At 37.8% G+C, this 21409-nt stretch overlaps 1 long non-coding RNA gene across 1 annotated transcript in view; it reads right to left on the reverse strand.

The window, feature by feature from the left end:
• LOC307187967 overlaps positions 1-21409 on the reverse strand; it is a 454431-nt gene that overhangs the window by 428570 nt on the left and 4452 nt on the right. The window lies entirely within an intron of this gene.

Below are 21409 nucleotides of genomic sequence, written 5' to 3' on the forward strand. Positions count from 1 at the left end.
ATTTCTCTAATTGCATAGATGTTTTCCGTGCTAGTAGAATCTGTTTAAATTCTAAAACTCTACTTGTTTACATTTTAATACTGTTTAACTACTGGGATGTCCTATATCATTTGAGCTCTAGGGGAAAAGTGAGATTGAATGTTCTATCTATGCACCCAAATTCTCCTTATGTTGCAGACTATTAAATAGATCACCAAGGACTTTTGGATCTTGAGGATGAGTCTACAATTTAAGAAAGATATTTTATAGCACACCATGACAAAACCTATATGCATAAAATCTTCACTGACTACTAGTTATTTTCAGAAAATACTTTTACAGTTCATTTCATCCTTTCCCTTCCTGTCCCTCTTCAATAGTTTTAGATTCCTGCCTGCCTTGAGGAGAGCTTATTTTGGTACATTATCTTTGAATTGAGTTTGATCTAGCTTCTTCAAATTGATCAATTAATTCTAATCAGCTATCTCGATTTACTGTGATTCAAATCTCCATGTGCCAACTTATCTGAGTTTCTTTCTTTAAAAAAGATCAGGCATTTAGGAGTAAATGTTGGCAGCAAATGTTGGGGTCTAGAGATGGCAAGAGGGAAGATGAAGAATTGTATGGAAACATACGAAAGCTCATTTGCCTCTCTGTGCCTTAATGCACACTAGAATCTGGTTTCACAGATCTAGGAAAATGTTATAAAGGAAACTATTCCCGGGACTTCCCTGGTGGCGCAGTGGTTAAGAATCTGCCTGCCAATGCAGGGAACATGGGTTCGAGCCCTGGTCCAAGAAGATCCCACATGTCGCAGAGCAACTAAGCCCGTGTGCCACAACTACTGAGCCTGCGCTCTAGAGCCCGCGAGCCACAACTACTGAGCCTGTGTGCCACAACTAATGAATCCTACGTGCCTAGAGCCCGTGCTCCGCAAAAAGAGAAACCACCTCTCTCTGTGACTGGAGGAAGCCTGCGTGCAGCAACAAAGACCCAAAGCAGCCATAAATAAATAAATACATTTATTTAAAAAAAAACAAACAAAAAAACTATCCCCACGGCACATTCACAACTTACTTTCTGAACCCAGCTCAGATTCTGGACACTTTATCTCCTGTCTTTCAACACTGGTGCATATGCCTTTATATTTCTAAAACCCTTCACTGAAAAACCTCCTTGACGACAGCGCTCCAGAACTAAAATAATACTCCTTTTCCCCACTCCCTCCTAGATCTGCCCCTAACATTTGCAGAACCCAGGGCAGGATGACAAATAGCAACTAAATATTTCAAAGTTGCAAAATATATTGTTAATAAGCTGTGAAATAAAACCAAGTTCTATCTTTCTACCTTGACATATATTCCCTTATAATGTCCTGGAAAACCAGATTTGAAGTTAGAATTCTTGTGCTCCTTAGCGTTCCCCCTGAAATGAGGGTGCAAGGAAGCCAACCCCCTGCCGTTAGTCATCAGTTTGAGCCCTGTTCTCCCTTTCCACCCTGGGCTCCAGTCTGAAGCTGAAGGAACTTTACTCCCATGCATGTGTGGCTTCATCTAAACCCTCCCCCAAAACAGCTCTTCCTTAGCCAAGCCTGAGGGTTAGCGGTGCACACAACTGGCCATGTTGCCTATTCTTGGATAAATGGAAGCAGGGAAGAGGCTTTCATAAGGTCTGGAAGCAGGCTCAGAGCTCTTTGGGCAGGAAATTCCCCAATTTTTGATATCTGTAGATATCTAGGGGTTCAGAGACACTGATTCAAACTGGGTACATGCCTCTGGTCTTATGGATTTCCTCACTCGTGGGGAGGAACTGCTGGAAGAGAACCAGAGTAGGGGCCTCTGAAATGTGGATCTCATCTCAAGGCAGGGGCTCTCTCGTCTCAGCCACATGTTAGAGAAGAAGCAAACTAAGGGCATTCATATTATTATGAGAATGGTCAATGATACTAATCTTTAAGTAAGGCTGAAATGGCCCCCTAATTCTGAAACCAATGAGGTCACCAACTTTGAATTTTAAAGATCCATTTGCAATGTGGTTGTTTGAAACTTGGAGTTCTGTTGTCAGATGGGTCAACCAAAGCCTACTTAGATTACAATATAGTTAAATGCTATTGAAAAAAAATGAGAGATAACACTATATCTTGCAACACTGGTCAATTAAATTACATAGAAAAACATAAAACAAAGGAAAATAAACCCCGAAGTCTTTGTTTCCTATAATTCTTCATACAATTTGAAATCTCTCAGTAGTAACTTTTTATCGTATCTGTAGTTGCCAATATCCTGGGACCATTTATATCAGAGTCTCCTAAACTCAACTAACATTAAGATTCAAGGAGAGAACTTAAAGAGCACAGTGTTGGCCTTACATTGTTCTGTCAGTTTGAACCTGGAGCACTGCCTTTGGTTATGGCTGGCATCCAGTCAGTACGGATGTAAGGCTATATCTGGTATTTATGGCAATAGTCATCTAGTCAGTGTCTATGCCTTACTACTGTTTAAATATTTTATATATTATCCTTGTTTTTTGGATCTGTTCCTTGTCTTTGGGGCAAATTAAGTAAATAAGTTACCTGAAATGTAATCTCAAACAAGTTGTATGTCAGAAATTAAGAAATGTATTTTAAACACAGTAAAACCTTGCAATAAATCAGAATCAGATATAATAAGAATGCTATTGGCCCTCCATTATTCAATGTTTCATTAGAAAGTGAGCTTTTTTTTCATCTTTTAAGGAGAGTAGGCAGAGAGCACACAGAGGCAGCCCTGACTCAGGAGACAAGATGTATTCTACATTTCCAGTAATTTTTCTGCCCAAATCTTACCAGATTTGCCTGACTGAATTAAAGCAGCCTCCAACTAACTATAGAACCATGTGACTGTGAGATTTCTCAATTTACTGTCTCCATACAAAAGTCCCAGGCAGCCACAAAACTCAGAATGGTCCTCAGCTATATTTAAAGTAAACAGGTGCCACAAGGTGGCACCAAACCATGGATGAAACCAATACCAATCAGCTGGCTGGATGACAGGCTAGCCCCTGTCATTTAATTAACCTCATAATAATACAATCCTAGGTTTTACATGATTTATTATTCCTTGGATTTTTTTTATTATTGTTTGGATCCCATTTATCTTGACTTAAAGGGATTTTACTCTACAGGTAAATAAAACAAAGAGAGGAGATAGAGACATCAGTCAATCTGTAAAGACAAACAGGAAAGTCTTCCATAATAAGAGTTGCGAGAGACATAGGAACTTTGAGTTTGGATAGCAGAATGTCTACCAACTGTGAAGGATGCCTATATGCAATTCTACAAACTGGAGAAGGACTCAGTTACATCTTCCCACATCGGCAGCATTTTCTTACTGTGTGACATTGTCCTGTATCAGCCAGTATCCCAAGAAGTATTTCCCTGAATTAAGTGGCATAATAAAAGTAGCTACTATCTATTCACCAGAATGTTTGTCAGTACAGTTTGTATAACAAACCTTTGATGGCTCCCCTCTTATTTAAGAATACAGGATGAGCAAACTGGACCCTGGCCTTCCTTTGATTCCTTGATATGTGTATGTGTGTGTCTACACACACATACACACACACACACACACATACACACTCTAGCTAGACCCACAGAACTATTTTTCATTAATTTTGTAGTATATACTTGTTTATAGCTGAAGATAGAGTATCTTGTTAGATTTTGTATCTTGCTAAATTTTGTGACCTGTATAGTAAAAAATAAAAGCAATCATATTAATCATTTAAAACACACCTTAGCTAAAACTCTGATTTTAAAGACTAGAAACAATTATTTATACAATGACCATTTTCCCTTTCTTCCTAATAAACAGAACACTAATTTTCTTTTAGGCTATCATGTGTCCAGCTAAAAGATTACATTTATAAACTTTTTTTTTTTTTTTTTCCAGCCAGTAGTGGCCAAAAAGCTATAAGCAAAATTGTCAGTGGAACATTCGGGAGAGTGCTTTCTTGCTCATGGAACTCAGACATGAAGGCAGGAGCTAATAAGACAGCCATCTTAAGACTATAAGGGCAAAGCTAAAAAAAGTGTCACACGTTTCTAGACCTTGACCATCCGAAGCCACTGAATCAGGGCTAGCAACTGCCTATTTCTAGATTTCTCATTATGTGAGAAATTAACTGTTCTGTGTCAAAGCCACTGCCATCTTTTTTTAATATGTAACTGAATCTAATCCCAACTGATATAGCGGGTAAATAGCAATCATCTTCTACCTGTCTTGAACATACAGGTGCTCTAAAACTCAATGTGAAGCCCATACTCAATAATAATAATAATAATAAAGGTTTATTGAAATGTATCAAACTAACATTCTGCATAGCTTTTACTATTTATAAACTGAGTTTACAAGCACTATCTTATTTGACCATTGTAAAACTTAAAGTAATTCAGTCATTATTTATTAGGCATTTACCATATGACAGGCACTGAACCAGGTGCTGGAGGTACATATTGTAAGCAACACAAAACCTTATTTGAACAAATAGAGCTCATATTTTTGAAGAAGGTAAAATGAATAAATAGAAAAAAAATTTTAAATTCAGTACAATAAAAAAGAAATAGGGGCCCAAGATAAAAATATGGAACAGAATGGGGTGCTTCATAGATAGGTCAACAGAGAGATGGCATTTTAAGCTGACATCTGTAGAAACTGGCTATGGGAACAATGGGAGGTGGGCATGAGGAGTGGGTGCAGAGCCTCTGAGGCAGAACAGGCAGATAGAATGCAGGTCATCAAAAAGAAAGAACTTGGCACATTCAAGGAACTGGAAGATTAGTGGGGATAAAGTAATGCACAAAAGAGAAGTGCCTAACATGTCATAAATTCTTAAGAAATAGTTGTTGAAAACTACAGTGAAGTAATTCTATGAATACATTAATTGTAACTAGGACTGAACTAAAATATAAAAAAACAACATGCTAAAATAGCTCAATTTTTAAACCTGAATCTGTAACTTATGGTTTACCAACAATACTCTCCTTATTATAAACTAAAACATAATAAATAGATAACAGTAGAAGAGCTCATTGATAACACTGATATATTCTTAAACTTGCAATGTTTTTTCGTAGTTCAATTAACTTTTCGAGTATTCTTAATATTAATTCATTTATTAGAGTGTCCATAAAACTTATTAGAATCAATAAATGAGATTGAAAGGCATTAGAGTAATGGAAGTAATCAAGTTAATTTTCAACATTTTCTTCACTTTGCACTATGCTCTATGTATGGTCATGCCCCATCAGATACTAAAAAGGTTTTAGTAAAGTTTGGTGAAGAGGGTAGGGGAACTTTCTTGAGAAATAAAGATGTCAACTGCCTTCATTCTGAAAGTATCTGCTTCTATTTGATCAGGACATATAGAGAGTAAAATTTCTAAATACTTGATATTTGAGGTTAAAATGAACAAAATCTTTCATCTAAAACAGAGTTACTCCTTATATGTCATTTTGGTGATTGCTTTAACTTACAGGTTTTAGATTATCCTAATATTTTTAATTTACCCAAGATATACATGAACTTGAAAACATAGTCACAACTACATCTTTACTTTGCCCAGTTTTTACAACTGTATGTTTATAACCAAATTTTAATGAGGAGGTTGTTAATTCTTCATCTTCTGAGTATTACTGAGCTATAGTTTATTTCATAATATCTGCAGATTTTTTTTTTTTTTTTTTTTTTTGGCGGTACGCGGGCCTCTCACTGCTGTGGCCTCTCCCGTTGCGGAGCACAGGCTCCGGACGCGTAGGCTCAGCGGCCATGGCTCACGGGCCTAGCCCTCCACGGCATGTGGGATCTTCCCGGACCGGGGCCCGAACCCGCGTACCCTGCATCGGCAGGCGGACTCTCAACCACTGCGCCACCAGGGAAGCCCCTATTTTTGAATGTATAAGAAAGTTATTATAGCTCAAGCATGATAATGAGTATTACTATATTGAATGAATCTGAGTATGCTGAGATAAAATTGCATGTCCTAGGATTTTTTTTTAGTGAAGATTTTCTGTACCCCATGTCTAGAAACTATGATTAAGTAAGTCATTGGATAAACATTGAAATATTTATTTTAAAAAATTCTAATCATTATGGTGCAGAAGTTTTGACCAGCTTTTGGGGAAAATAAACAAGCAAGCAAGCATGCCCTCAATCTTCTAGTTAGCCAGTAAAGGTTTTCCAAAGAGTTAACCAGAGGAAGAAGACAGTATTGTTTCCCAAGAGCAATAGTACAGGTTTTGTCCATTGTTTGACAAATAAATATATATTTTTATTTTAAATAACTGAGTATATCCTGAGAGTGAAAATGTAACCTAGCTGAAGAGTCATTTTAGGATTGCTTTTTAAACTGGAAACTTTTCCCCCCTAGCTGTCTGCGGAAATAAATTATTTCTCCTAATTTCCTGATTTAGTTATAGTCATAGTGTACATAAAAACAGATTTGATTTTCTTGGAATCAAACATAAAATGAAAGCCAAGGCCTTATCACTGAAACAAGACAGCAGTTTTGCAGAGCTGTGTACATCCTTTGAACTCAGATGACATTGTCTCAGAGGAAAAGATGTTTGATGAGTTTTTTATACTTTAAAGCTCTTTCTAAGGAAAATGAGCTGGGGATCTCTTTTGGTAGAATTGAAGGGGGTGGATCATTTTGTCTTCAAAAGATGAGGGAAAAAGTGTCATTTTCTATTTCCCTTAAGTATCATTCTTTCAAATGCTTGTGTGACAAGAGGTTCAACAGGCTTAGATTTGGGGTTTTAGTTTTCCAGAAATGCATGTAGGACTTAAATGGCCCTGCACATCAAAAGGAAGAGAGAGAGAGAGAAAAAAAAAAATCCCCTAGAAAAAAGAAAATAGTGCAGAAAACTCTTGAAAAATATAGTTCATAAAACTGCTACAATCTATGCAATATCCTACAATTTAAAGGGAAATTAACAGCTGAAACTCAAAACTGAATTAAGTAACATTTTGTACATCTAATTCAAGCTGTCAAATGATAAACCAAGTGAGAAATGGTGTTTAGAGATAGAAACTTATAAAAGCGTTGGTTCATTTAACAAATATATATCATGAGCCAAGTTCTGTGCTAGGTGCTATTTTCATATACAGAGGATGAGGTTAGGTTGAGTAAACAAAGAATAATGAGAAATAAGGTGATATAGAGTGGAATGAGGGATGAAAGTATGAAATGAATGGAGACTGAAATGATAAACAGTGCAAGGAAGAAAAGCCAAAACTGGAAATATTGATGTGTTGAGAATTGTGAAGGGTCTGAGATTTTGTACTACCTACAAGCTCACAAATCAGTCTGCTGCAGTTTCATAGATGGTAAAAGACAGAAGATTCGTGGGTCAAAGACAAAGAACTTTTACTCACTGCACAGCAAGCAGCGTGTGCTTCATGTCCACATCAGTTTCCCTTGCTCTGCAGATCCCCTGAAGACAATATGCAGAGAGGCTCAGATGGATAAAGTACACACAGTGGGTTTGCATCACAGCTAAGGGAACTTAAAATTTGAAACTCTGAGTAATATAAAGGCAAACCTACTAGTGAACCTTTGCCCCAAAGTGAGATATAATCTTCATTATCCTGAGCAATGAACAAAACTCCGCTACTCCAGAGGAAGATATTACACCTTCCAAATCTGTGTGCTATACAAAATTCTTGAACAGAGCCATTAGTGCCTCTAGTTTATAGATGGCCAGAAACACAAGAGATCCATAGAAAATTGTCTCCCAAGAGGATGCAGAAAGTACAGGAGTTTCAACTAGCATTCTGTAACATTGGGCCATCATTGTGCCATATGATCTTTTAAAACTCTACTCAGCTGAGTCAGTCCTGAACAAAGCAACCGTAAATATCTTGCTCATTTATAACACATACAGATGTATACGGCCCATGACAAACTTATAAAGACATAGTTTTCAGCTATTTTTACCATACATGTTTTAAAAGTGATTTTAAAGGATCCTAATTAAATATTGTTATTTATTCTTTTTTTTTTATTATTTCTATTTATTTATTTATGTATTTGGCTGTGTTGGGTCTTCAGTGCTGTGCACGGGCTTTCTCTAGTTGCAGTGAGCGGGGGCTACTCTTCATTACGGCGTGCGGGCTTCTCTTGTTTCAGAGCATGGGCTCTAGGCACATAGGCTCAGTAGTTGTGGCGCATGGGCTTAGGTGCTCCGTGGCATGTGGGATCTTCCTGGACCAGGGACTGAACCTGTGTCCCCTGCATTAACAGGCAGATTCTTAACCACTGCACTACCAGGGAAGTCCTGTTGTCACTGCTTTTAGAGTAAAATCTATCGTTGTGGTATTTGCCAAGTCTAGCAGCTTTAAGCTGTTTTGTTGTTGTTGTTGTTGTTTTTGCGGTACGCGGGCCTCTCACTGTTGTGGCCTCTCCTGTTGCAGAGCACAGGCTCCGGATGCGCAGGCTCAGCGGCCATGGCTCACGGGCCCAGCCGCTCCGCGGCACGTGGGACCTTCCTGGACCGGGGCACGAACCCGTGTCCCCTGCATCGGCAGGCGGACTCTCAACCACTGCGCCACCAGGGGAGCCCTAAGCTGTTTTTTATAATTTTCTCCGTGTCCTAATCACGCTCATTTCTGGCCATGAACAAAAACAAGGCACTTCAGCCTCATTATTGTGTTCTTTCACAGAGGCAATAACAGTACATTTGAACCTAACAAGACAGAAATGCTTTTATTGTGTTTCAGCATGGATCACAGTAGTGCTTTATTGTAATCTAAAATCTTGAAATAGTAACCTAAACTCTGTCTCTGACGATTTATGTAACCTGGAGAGAGAGGTGACCAAGATGGCCAAGTGGGGAGAAACTGAACTCACTTCCTCCTGTTGACACACCAAAATTACAACTACTTACAGAGCAACTATCTATTAGAATGACCTGAAGGTTAGCAGAAAGAATTTTCCACAACTAAAGACATAAAGAAAGAACCACAGCAAGATGAGTATAAGGGGCAAAGATGTAGTATAGTCAGGACCCACACCCCTGGTTGGCAACCCACAAACAAAAGAAATATCACAATCATACAGGTCCTCCCCAAGGATTGAGGGGTCTGAGTCCCATATTGGATTACCCAGCCCAAAGGTGCTGCACCAGGAAGATGAGCCTCCAGAACATCTGGCTTTGAAAACCAGTGAGGCTATGTTCAGGAGGGCTGGAGGACTATATAGAACAGAGACTCCATTCTTAAAGGGTGTATGAAAATCTCATAAGATCTGAGTCCCAGTGCATGGACAGCAGTTAGAAAGGGGTCTCCACCTGATGATCTCAGAGAGCCTCCTGGAGAGGCAGGAGGCAACTGGGACAACCTGTAAGGACAGAGACACTGGTAGCAGCCTTTTTTAGGAGATCATTCTACCATAATAACACCAGCACTGATAAGTGCCATTTTGGAATCCTCCCTCTAGCCTATTACACTGCCTGGGATACAGCCGTACCTTGCAGTAGGCTGGCACTAGGCCTGTGTCCCCCCACTGGCCACACAGACAGCCCTGCAGGGACCAGCTCCCATCCTCCAGTGGGCCAGCACCAGTCCTGCAACCTCCCTGGACCACACAGACAGCTGGCTGGTACTAGCCCCGAGCCACCCCAGGCTATGCAGTCAATTGCAAGGGAAACCTAGTCCACCTTCCAGCAGCCCAGAGCCACCACACAAGGCATGGCCTCACAGCCAACTGGACTGGGGGCCAGCCCACCTACTAGTATGCCCACAGTAGTCGACCCCGCCACAGCAAGAGCACATGCAGCCCACGCAGGGCATAGCCCTAGAACATAGAGCTCTGGCAATCAGAGGGGTGTGTGCTGCTGAGCCCCATGCTCTAGAAGACAAAGTAGTGGAAATCACCTAATCTGTGCAGAAAAAAGAAAAAAAAAAGAATTTTAAAATATGAGGATAATTTAAAAGACCACTGGACAACATCAAGCTTACTAACATTTGTATTGTAAGGGCCCCAGAAGGAGAAGAGGGAAAGAAAGGAGCAGAGAACTTATTTGAAGAAATAATAGATTAACACCTTCTAAAGCTGCAGAAAGAAACAGACATCCAAATCCAGGAAGCACAGCATCCCAAACAAGATGAACCCAAAGAGATCCACACAAAAACACTTTATAACTAAAATGTCAAAAATTAAAGATAAAGAGAAAACTTTAAAAGCAGAAAGAGAAAAGCAAAGAAGCTATATACAAAGGAACTCCCATAAGACTACCAGCTGACTTTTTAGCAGAAATCTTGCAGGCCAGAAGGGAGTGGCACAATATTTAAAGTGATAAAAGTAAAAAAAAAAAAAAACAACCCTATAACCAATAATACTCCACCCAGCAAGGCTATCATCCAGATCTGAAGAAGAGATAAAGAGTTTCACAGACAAGCAAAAGTAAAAAGAGTTCAGCACTAGAAAACTGACTTTAGAAAAAATGTTTAGAAGACATACATGTAGGATCTGAAAACATACACAGCCTGCTTTTTGACATCAGTGCTAGCAATATATATATATATATATATATATATATATATATATATATATATATATATATATATTTTAAATCTGTTTCTTCAGGCAAGGGAAGCAAAAGCAAAAGCAAACAAACTGGGACTACTAAATCAAATTGAAAAGCTTCTGCACAGCAAAGGAAAGATCAACAAAATGAAAAGGCAACCTACTGAATGGTAGAAATATTTGCAAATGATATATCTGATAAAGAGTTAATAAGGCCAACAGACACAGGAAAAGAAGCTCAACATCACAAATCATCAGGGAAATGCAAATCAACACCACAGTGAGATACCATCTCATGCCTGTCAAAAGGGCTATCATCAAAAAGACAACAAATACAAGTGTTGGTGAGGATGTGGAGATTGCACTTACCCTGTTGGTGGGATTGTAAATTGGTTTAGTCATTATGGAAAGCTGAGTGGAGTTTCTTCAAAAAAAAAAAAAAAAAAAGGCCTACCACATGATTCAGAAATTTCACTTCAGGTTATCTATCTGAAGAAAATGAAAACAATAATTAGGAAAGAGATGCGGCCCTATGTTCATTGCAGCATTATTTACAATAGCCAAGATATGGAAGCAACCTAAGTAGTCATCAATAGATGAATGGATAAAGAAGTGGTATACATACACAACAGAATATTACTCAGCCATAAAGAAAAATGAAACCTTGCCATTTGTGACAACATAATGGATCTAAAGCATATAATGTTAAGTGAAGTAAGTCAAACTGAGAAAGATAAATACTGTATGTTATCACATATGCGGAATCTAAAAAAACTAAACAAACAAGCAAAATGAAATGAAAACAGATTTATAGATGCAGAGAACAAAGGGGTGGCTACCAAAGGTGAGGGTATAGGGGTTTGAAAGAGATGAAGGGGATTAAGAGGTACAAACCTCCAGTTATAAAATAAATAAGCTATGGGAATGTAATATACAGCATAAAGAATATGGTCAATAATACTGTAATAACTTTGTATGGGGACAGATGTTTTCTAGATTTATTGTGACAATCATTTCATAATGTATGCAAATGTCAAATCATTATGTAGTATACCTTTAACATAATAGTGTATGTCTACTATATTTCAATTTTTTAAAAAAACAATAATTTGAGAAGATAGATGCAGCCCATGTTCATTGCAGGATAGCTTCAATCATATGTGATATATTATTTAATAACCAATTCTGAAAACTTTAGGCCCAAGTTATAGCAATTGCCAATTTCTGTGGTAAATACCTCTATTATGGCCAATTTCAAATTACCAACGTGATGTCACTGAACACAGGGTTGAGAGATAGGTCATATTTGAATCTTGTAAGGTGGCTTAAGCCTGCTCCAGCACACTAGTGGATAGCTCCATCTATCACTTATACTTTCCATTTGTAATGTAGCTCACTGGAAAATTGGAAGGCTACCATTCAATTTGTAGTTGGCAAAATAAAATTTATACTCAGGTATGATAAGGGACAAGTCATCACAGAGAGATTAGAGTCCTCTCCTACTTGTGAATATGGAATTTATACATTACCTTATTTACCAAAATAGAGAACACAGCTTCATCAGCCAATAGCTTTCTCCACCTGCACACATGCTCATCTTGATAACTCACCAGCATGTTTCTTCAAAATTCAGCTCTGAAAAATCTCAGCTCATGCAAGTCATACCTGAACCTACCTCTCATCACAATCCACCATCCTCTATTCTGCATTTCCATTACATCCTCAAGTCTTTTTGTCAAGTCAAGGAAATTCTCAGGCTTTACCTCATTATATTTTGCTCTCCCCTATTTTCTGTATTCCCTTCCTCTGGTACTCCTTTGAGATGCATTCTGTCCTTATACCTTTTATTTATTCTTTCATATTTTACATCTTTTCAGTACACTTGCCACATGCTAGGATTTTCTTCAAGTCTATCTTCAAGTTTACTATTTTTTTTTGCACCTGTCATTTATTTTAATATGCCTTTTGAGTTTTTAATCTTACTTTTTTTGTCTTAGTACCAAATTTTTCTTGAGAAACAGAGAGTGAAAAACTACAGTTTTTGGCTGAGAGTTCAAGATAATTGGTATTTATTACAACACAATTGGCATAAAGTGATAAAGTGGAATTGTCAGACATTTTACATCTGCATTATTTTTAGAAATTAAAAGAAAAAGCTTACCACCTACAATGCTATCAAAGTTTCAGTATTTGCCATCTATCCATTAGAAAGTAGATATATATTTTAAGGTTATTTCAGTTTTAAAGATGTGAAATACAAGTTGCTGATATATTCCATGAGATACAATTTTTTTCCATATGCAGTTTTTACACAGAAGTCATTTTTAGTTTCTTGTTCAATTCTACAGAAAGGAAATAAAGAAAAACAATAAAAATTATAATCTCACTAATTCACAGAATTGCTTATTTTTCATCTAGAAAAAACGAAGTACATTCTATCTATGATGATGTAAATGATCCTTCTATTATATTTTAAGACTGACAAATTTATTTGAAGTAAATTATTTTTAGGTTATATTGTTTCTTAACTCAAGAATATTGCTTGGTCAAATCTACTTTCCAAGAGTTACATCTGAAAAATAATTATGTAAATGATTCAATCCTTGATTTATAATGATACATATTTATCAAGGAAAATCATATAATGGTGGAATATTTCAGTTTGAAGGCATCATAATATAGAACTTCCATTCTCATTCATGATGCAATATGGGTATACTCACTATGACTATAACAGGGTCATCTTTCTACTGCTAGAAAAATTCTCTGGTAATCAAGAACATATTATGATTGTCCTTAATACGTATTTTTTAAAATTTATATTTGGTTCTTATGAAAACATGTCAGTCATTTTTTAATGGAGCTCTATTTTTTCTGGTGGAATCTATTTCATTTCTAATCTTTGTATTCAACTGAAATATACTCATTTCGTAGATTTTTTTCAGATTGCCTATAATCTCAAATTCTAAGGAATCTCGTTTTTTGTGATGACTTTTGCAAATGGTTGATGACTTTTTGATATGCAGTGTCATTTTCATTGTGAAAGCACCTTACATGGATAGATGTGCATGTACTCTGGCTTGAGGAAGTATTTGCTACATAATAGTTTTGCATTTGCTCCTTCCATAGGCCACCTGGTTTCACTGGTCTAAAGGCAATTTTACATGAATTGTAGACTTGGAGTTTCCAGTATCTGAAAAGATATTATGCATCTGGATCCTCAACATGAGTCAGTTTTTAATTTCTCACAAAAGACTTTTCTTTGTTAAACCAAGGACCCAGTATTGACAGGCTTTCTAGTTTTTATCTACTTTAGTTCCTCTTTTATGGTGGTGATAGCCATTCTAGGGTCTTATCTTTAAGGCAGGAATCAGTTCTAACTGCTGGCTTTGTGCAAGCGCAGCGCCATCTTTTCATTTCCTTGGTGACCATGAAAATCTCTGACCCCAGGGACTACCTGCCTCCTCAACCTGCCATAGCAGCAGTCTGCAAGCTTACTCCTTTAGCTTCAGATTTCCTTTTTAATCCTGTCTTTCAGTGAGTTTCACTTGCTTTTCTGGGATGCTTAGCTATGTGTTTAATATTTTGTTAATCCATATTTTTTCTTGCATTTTTAAGCGTTTGCAGTGATATGGCAGATCCATATCAGCTCAATAGGCAATGTTGCTAGAATAGGAAGTCTCTCCATTTTGCACATTCTCTTACGGCATGAGCTTCATGTTTTGAAACTAGCTTGTTTCCCTTCCTCTTTCTCTCACTGGAGTAATATACTCTGGGGCTTTCAAATAGGGCTGGAGGCCAGGACTTGGGACCTGGCTATGTACAGATACCCAGAATCTTAAGGCTCCAAAAGTACATTCCTGATCCAGGAGCCTTGAGACAGCTCCTTCTGGCTACTTAAGTCAATAAAAGGAAGATAGACCTTACCCCTGTTACAATATCCAAACATGTAACACGAAAAGAATGAGCCAAGATGTGATGACAGTGCCTTGATAGAGGTTAAGGGGATGGAAGGGAGGTGAAGAATTTTGTCTCTAAAGTCTCACTTCTTAGCAAAATGACTTTTGCACAATGTGTATAAAAACTATTGTTCTTATTTGGCATTCAGTGCCCTACAAAATCTTGCCCTCACTGCTTGCTTTCTAGGCACACATGTCTCATTGCTATTCTTCAAATTGCCAATCCTGCTCTAACTTGGCATTTACTCTTTCTTCTGCTTGGACCACTGTTCTCCATATATACCAGGTTCCTCCTTGACTATTTTCATGTCTTGTGCCAAAAGTCACGTCAGAAATGTCACTCCTGAAAACCCTATATCTAACCACCTTCATCTAGATGCTCTCCTTTTTCTCCTGTTTCTATGAATTACCTATGACTTGATGCCAAGGCCAATTTCTCCCTTTTCACTTACTCAGGGTCATTGTTTCAGGGAGCATCCTTTTTATGTTATATCAACAAATTTTCCCTCTCTACTACATCATTTCAAAATCAGCATAGAATCATGCTATTATTATTCTCTGATCTGAAAAACAAAACAAAACATTTTGTCACCTGCTTCTCCCTCAAGGCACTGCATATCTAACACATATCTAACTTCCTTTTAGATTATGATTTCTTGGAAGAGTTGTGTATACTTGCTATTTGCTGATCTTGCTTTACTTTCTCCATAGCTCTTACTACTCTTGAACATTATTAATTAATGTGATTTTATTCTTATTTATTGTCTCTGTTACCTCCACCAAATGACATTAAAAAATCTCCAAGAAATTGCATCCTTGGAGCTTGGTGTTGTGTCTAGAATAAAGTAAATACCCCAAATATATTTGCTGAATAAGTGAGTGATTGAGTGCACACATTTTTTTCCTACAACAGTATAACACTTGGTTGTAAGAAATGTCACATTTTTTTCTCTTTTTATAAATAATCTAAGTCAGGTCTTATTCTCACCTACTTTCTTTAGTTAGAATTAAATTTCCATCATGCTTGGCCCACCCTCCTCCATTCTACATCCAACTTTCAGCTCTTGAAACTATACAGGATTCCCCACTGCTTCCACAGTCCTCAGGGAAGCTCCTCCGGTCATTATGAATGTCACTGAAAGACGTCTTGTCTAAGTTCAAGCATAACGTGAAACAGGTGGTTCCGATGCTCCTGGCAAAATGTGGCGTATGGAGATGTGTCCACACTCCACCCCAGAAATCTCACAATGTTGGACTGTTTCACATTTTATTCTTCTTAAAAACTCTAACTCTTCACCCCATTTTCACCCATTCTAATTCTCATTCCCATCTTTCTCCTTAACTGACAGAATTGTTGTAATCAGAAGAGAACTTCCACTGACCTCAAATACTGTACCCAGCTGCAAATTTGTGCCTTGCTTATGTGCTCTGGCTTCATTTCTGGTACAATGAAAGAACTGCCCATGCTTTCAGCCAAGGCTTAGGCCATAAAGGTACTTGTGCCTGAGATTCTATTCCCACTCCTCTGCTTCAGGACTGCATCCCATAACACTTTCCTTTCTATCTGGTATAATCAGTTTTTCCTTCTATAGGATCATCTTCACTTCTTCTACTTCTATTCTTTCCGGTAGAGTAAAACTCCAAAAAGATATCTGTATTTGCTGTCTTCAATCTATTAAAATAAGATTTTCTCATTCATATGCTACTAAAACTTTTATCATGGTCACAACGACCTGTATGTTGCCATATCTAAAGGTAATTTTGCCCCTTTCATTTTACCTGAGTTTTCAGTGGCATTTGACAATTTATGAATCTCTCATCCCTGAAAAATATTTTCACTTGGTTTCCAGGACATCAAATTCATCTGTTCTTTCCTCCTTCCTTCCAGACTACCCTTTTTAACATCTCCTTTGTGAATTTTTCCTCTCTCCCAATCTTAAATTAAGCATAGATCCTTTCCTTGAAACTTTTCTCTTTTCTATATACACTCTGTATCTATATTATCCAGTCTCATAGTATTAAATGCCATTTTTATGCTGATGAGTTCCAAATTTATATCTAACCTGGACTCCCTTCTTGACCTCCAGACCTTCATATCTAACTGCAAAATAGTCAACTCCACTGAGATGACAAATAAGCATCTCAAAGTTATCATGTACTACAAACCAACATGCCCCAATGTACCAGCTCTTCTGAAGTCTTTTTTGTCTCGGTTAATAGCAACTCCATTCTTCAGCTGTTCAGGTTGCTCAAAAGGAAATGGTTGTTGGATCCATTTTCAGAACACATACAGAATTTGATCATTTCTCCCTTACACTTGCTACCATCACTTTGGTCCAGGTCCCAATCATCTCTGCCATGGATTATTGCAGTAGCTTACTAATTGGTGTCCTGGGTTCTATTCCCATTCTTTTGGTCAATCCTTCATACAACAGACAGAATGCTCTTGTAAAATTGTGAGTCAAATTATTTTAATGTTTCCCCTTCTCACTCAGATTTTTCAAAAAGAGCAGGAGAGTCCACGTGGTCTAGGCCTTATTACTTCTCTGATACTATACCCTATACTCCTCTCTCTCACTCATCTATAGTCACACTGACCCCCATGCAGCTTTTCAATGATCCCAGACACAATCCTCATCCAGAGTTCCTGCACTTCTATTTCCTCTCCATGGAATACCCACCTCCCACCTCTAAATCCACATGGCTAGATCCCTCACTTTCTTTAAATATTTACTTTCCTTGGTAAGACCTCTCTTCTCATCTGACCTCAAGTCTTATACCTTCTGAACATTTTATGTGCCACTTCACTGCTTTTGTATTTCTTTCCTTATCAATAAATTATTTTAATTTATCTTTTTTCTAACTAATATTCAGTATATCTAAAGCTTGCTATATTGCCTGGTACACAGTAAGTGTTCAAGAGATGAACAGACGTTGCCTCCAGATTAAAGTGTTTGCCAATAAGGGGCAGCTTCTTGGGAGTGGAGCAAGCTCTCCTCCAGTAAGGGAAACCCATCTCTCTCTCTCATTCCTATCACAGGAAATTGAAATCTTTCCCAATCTAAGTCAAGGCTTTCTTCTCTTTTCTACTCTCCTTTAGTGTCTAACTCATAACATCTGCTCAGAGGGCCTATAAACTTCTGTTTTTGTTTTCCCTAATCATACACAAACACACAGACACAATACCAGTTAATATTACCTGAGACACAAGAACCAAGACCTAAATCAGTTAACTAGTTGTGATAAAGGAGGGAAAACAAGGCTTTGTGAGGGATTTATCTGAACCTATATTTATAACAGAATTGGGTTGCTGGAACATAGTGCATGAATATATTTTATTTTGCTATATTTTTTTTTGCCAGATTGCTTGTCAGAATGGCTTCAGTTTATAGTTCCACCATCAATATATGACAGTTCCTCTCTATAAATTCTCATCCAGATTTTTGCCATTTCAATAGGAGCTAATTTAACTTGTTTTTACAGTGACTACTGGGGAGGTGTACATCTCTTTACTTACTGATGGATACTAGTTCAGTCCTTTTCATGAATTGTTTATTCAAATTACTTTCTTATTTCCCACTTAAGTTTCCTACTGACTTACACAAATCTTTTGTGAATCTATGTATGTTCTACTAGTCTGTTATTTTTCTGTAACTTTGTTTTATAATTAACAGAATTCTTTAATTATTGTATAGTTAAGTCCTTATATTTTTGCTCTTGTTAAGTCCATATATTTTTGTTCTTTTCCTTTTAATTTAGGGATACTATTTATGAAAGTTGCATTTTGCAAAAATATATTTCTTTATATTTTGTATCAGCAAAAGGATTTACTTTTCAAATGTAGATTTACTCCATCTAGGGTCCATCTTTGCTTGTGGTCTAATGTAGGGGCCCAACTCTATTTTCTTTGATTTAGTGAGTGTGTCTTGCCAGAATCATCTACTAATCAATCTGTTCCTTTTTGTTTACCGTATGATGCCATCTTTGTCATATATCAAGTTCTCAAATAAATATGGTCTGCTATTGGACCAGTACTCTAATGTTTTTTTAATACTGTGGCCTGGACTATGTTAATATCTGACTAGTAAGTCATCAGTCTTTGCTGTTCTGTTTCAAAATAAACTTAGGTACTTTGGGCCATTTGTTCTTCTATGGAAATTCCTGGAATAGCCTGTTGTGTTCCTTAAAAATTCATCTGCAATATATTGAGATTTTATTGAATCTATTTGTTGATTGACTTGGACAAACTGACACATTTTCACTGTTACTTTTCTTATCTATGCACATAGTGTATTTCCATTTATCAATTCTTTTAATCTCTTCAATATAAATTTAAACGTAGAGAACTTTGGGGAGATTTGATTTTAGTATGAGTCTAATGCTAAGTCTATCATTCCTGTCAGTGAAGAAGCAAAAAGAAACACCAGGGGTGAAACTTGTCCTCGGCATTACTTACTTGGAGTTATGCTGAATAGAACATGGTTAGGAGATAGCATAGTGATTTAGAACAATCACTGTGGGATCAGGGCCCTTGGCTGGACTCCTGGCTCTACTCCTTACTAAAATGGGCAATTATATAATCTCAGTTTCCTCATAAGAAAGAAAAAAAGAAAGTATAATAACATTGGTTAGCTCATAAGGTTGTTGGAAGGATTAAACGAAAGAAAAAATGTAAAGGGATTGGTACAATTCTTGGCTTATAGCAAGTATTCAATAAATATTAGATACATATTGAGTGGCAAGTGTCAAAGCCTAAGCTAGATCCTTAATCGTAATCATGGTAAATACATTTCCTCTAGCCACCAAACCCAGGTATATCACTGCCTGAGTTGCTCCCCTCCCATCTTGTACAAAGAAAATGTGCTTTGTCTTTATTTAATGTCTACTTGTTCATGATCAAAAATAAACACTGAAAATTTATACCTTCAAGTAGGTGTTTGTGTTTATTTATTTCCCATAAGGGTACATTGGTGTTTTATATTTTTTCTATTCCAATATCTGTTATCAGTACCTATGTAAAAGGAAAAGCCTATTTCCCTTGTTCTAGATTTATGAGCCTGACTTGGACTTACAAAGGCTTAAATCGAGTAGGATGTACTAAATTTATCTGATGTTTCTTGGGAGGCATCATCATTTCCTAGCTCATGCTCATGTATAAGTCTGCAATTCTTCATTATTTACAACATATTTAAATCTATTTACTTATTTTTGTTGGAGGAGGTAATTGGGAGAATGTGACCTCCAGTTGAGCTGCAAACTGGACCCAGGCAATCGGAGGCTCCTCACCTCCTACCCTGACCCTGGAATGTATGTTCTGCCCACCATTCCCACAGCAGGAGCCATTTTCAAGGACGCAGCCTTGAGGGAGCAACGTGTTATTGAGATGGTCTGGACTGTATGCATGACGGAACCCAGTTAAGTCCTCTATCTAAACTTAAGATTCTGGTGGGCAGGCGCAAAGATTTACTTGTCTTGCGGCCACCCAAGACAATCTTTGTAGGTAAGTTCCTTTGCTTATTAAACCTGCCACCTACCAATCTGGAGTGGTCTGTCTCTTTCTTTGGTCTCTTCTTGCCCTCATCATATGGGGGCCAGTTTCAGATTTCACTGGGGGAGCTGCTGAGTGTACCAACCAACAATTTTATTCTGGTAGATGGATATTTTTTATATGTATGTTTCCATTATATAGATAAATAACCTTAATTTCAGAGAACCTAAGCGACTTGGCCAAGGTTAAATAAACAGTAGTGTCAGAACTGAAGCCTGAAATCTGGTTTCCTCACTTTCATTATCATGTCCTTTCTATTTTCTCTTCAATGTTAAGGAGGAACATTGAGTACAAACCTTCAGGGCTCTAAAAACTTAAAAAGGTGTATGCTGGAATGACAATTGACAGTGAGTTCTAGGGTGAATCTGAAATATGATTTTAGAAAGAAGAGTCCTAGAGAAATTAGATTAATTTGCAGGGACATGCCATGCATATCTTGGGCCACATACACCACATATATTTTTAAAGTTTTTCTTTATGTGTGCCAAAACATTCTACACCACTGAGAACTACTACATAGATTTCTAGTCTGATGGGTTTGTATGACAAGAGATTGTGATTTAACTTTCTCACATATTTGGAAGGGAAGATTTTCCTTTTGTGAATCTCCTGCAGTCTCACAAAACCAGCCAGGCTTGCACGCCCAGGAGCTCACTTCTTGGAGCCCATAGCTCAGTAGAGAGGCACACCCTACGGCTATTTTGAGTCCCCATCCCACGCCAAACGTGTCTTGGACCGGTGGAAGTTTGACACAGAAGGGCACAGTGCAGCATGCCAAAAATGACACCCCTTGGAGCCTTTATTTTCCTTCTTAAGTCAGGCCACACAGAGAATCATTTAGCCACAGCAAAAGCTCTTCAGCACATATCAGAACTCCTTAGGCAACTGCGAGAGAGGACACACAAGTGTGAGAGCCACCTAGAGCAAATGTCACAGTATGTGCTGGATGAGCACATTCCATTCCCCCACGTGGCAGCGGGGCCCTGGGCTGTGTTCTCTGAAGTTCTCATGCAAGCTGTCCAAAGCCTCATGAACTTAGTAATGGAGCACCTCTTTGTGGGGCCCTCTGTGAGTTAAAAGCACCAGCTCTGTGAATGGAGATGGTCTCTTGGCTTCCCAAGCCAATAAGCAAAGCCTCCTGAAGGCATATGGACATGCTCTAGCTGACTGAGGAGAGCAGGCTTTAGGCTTAAAGCCCTTGCTAGAAGGCAGAGAAAGAGGAAGTGTCCCCGGTGCTTAGCAGGCTGCCCCTCTCCCTGCTAAATTTTTAACCATACATTTTGCCCCATTAAATCAGAATTGATGAAACCTTTACAAATGTGCAGTGTCTGAAAACTGAAAATCACACTGAAAAATA

The sequence above is a fragment of the Stenella coeruleoalba genome, assembly GCF_951394435.1.
Source record: "Stenella coeruleoalba genome assembly, chromosome: 6".
Taxonomy (NCBI): domain Eukaryota; kingdom Metazoa; phylum Chordata; class Mammalia; order Artiodactyla; family Delphinidae; genus Stenella; species Stenella coeruleoalba.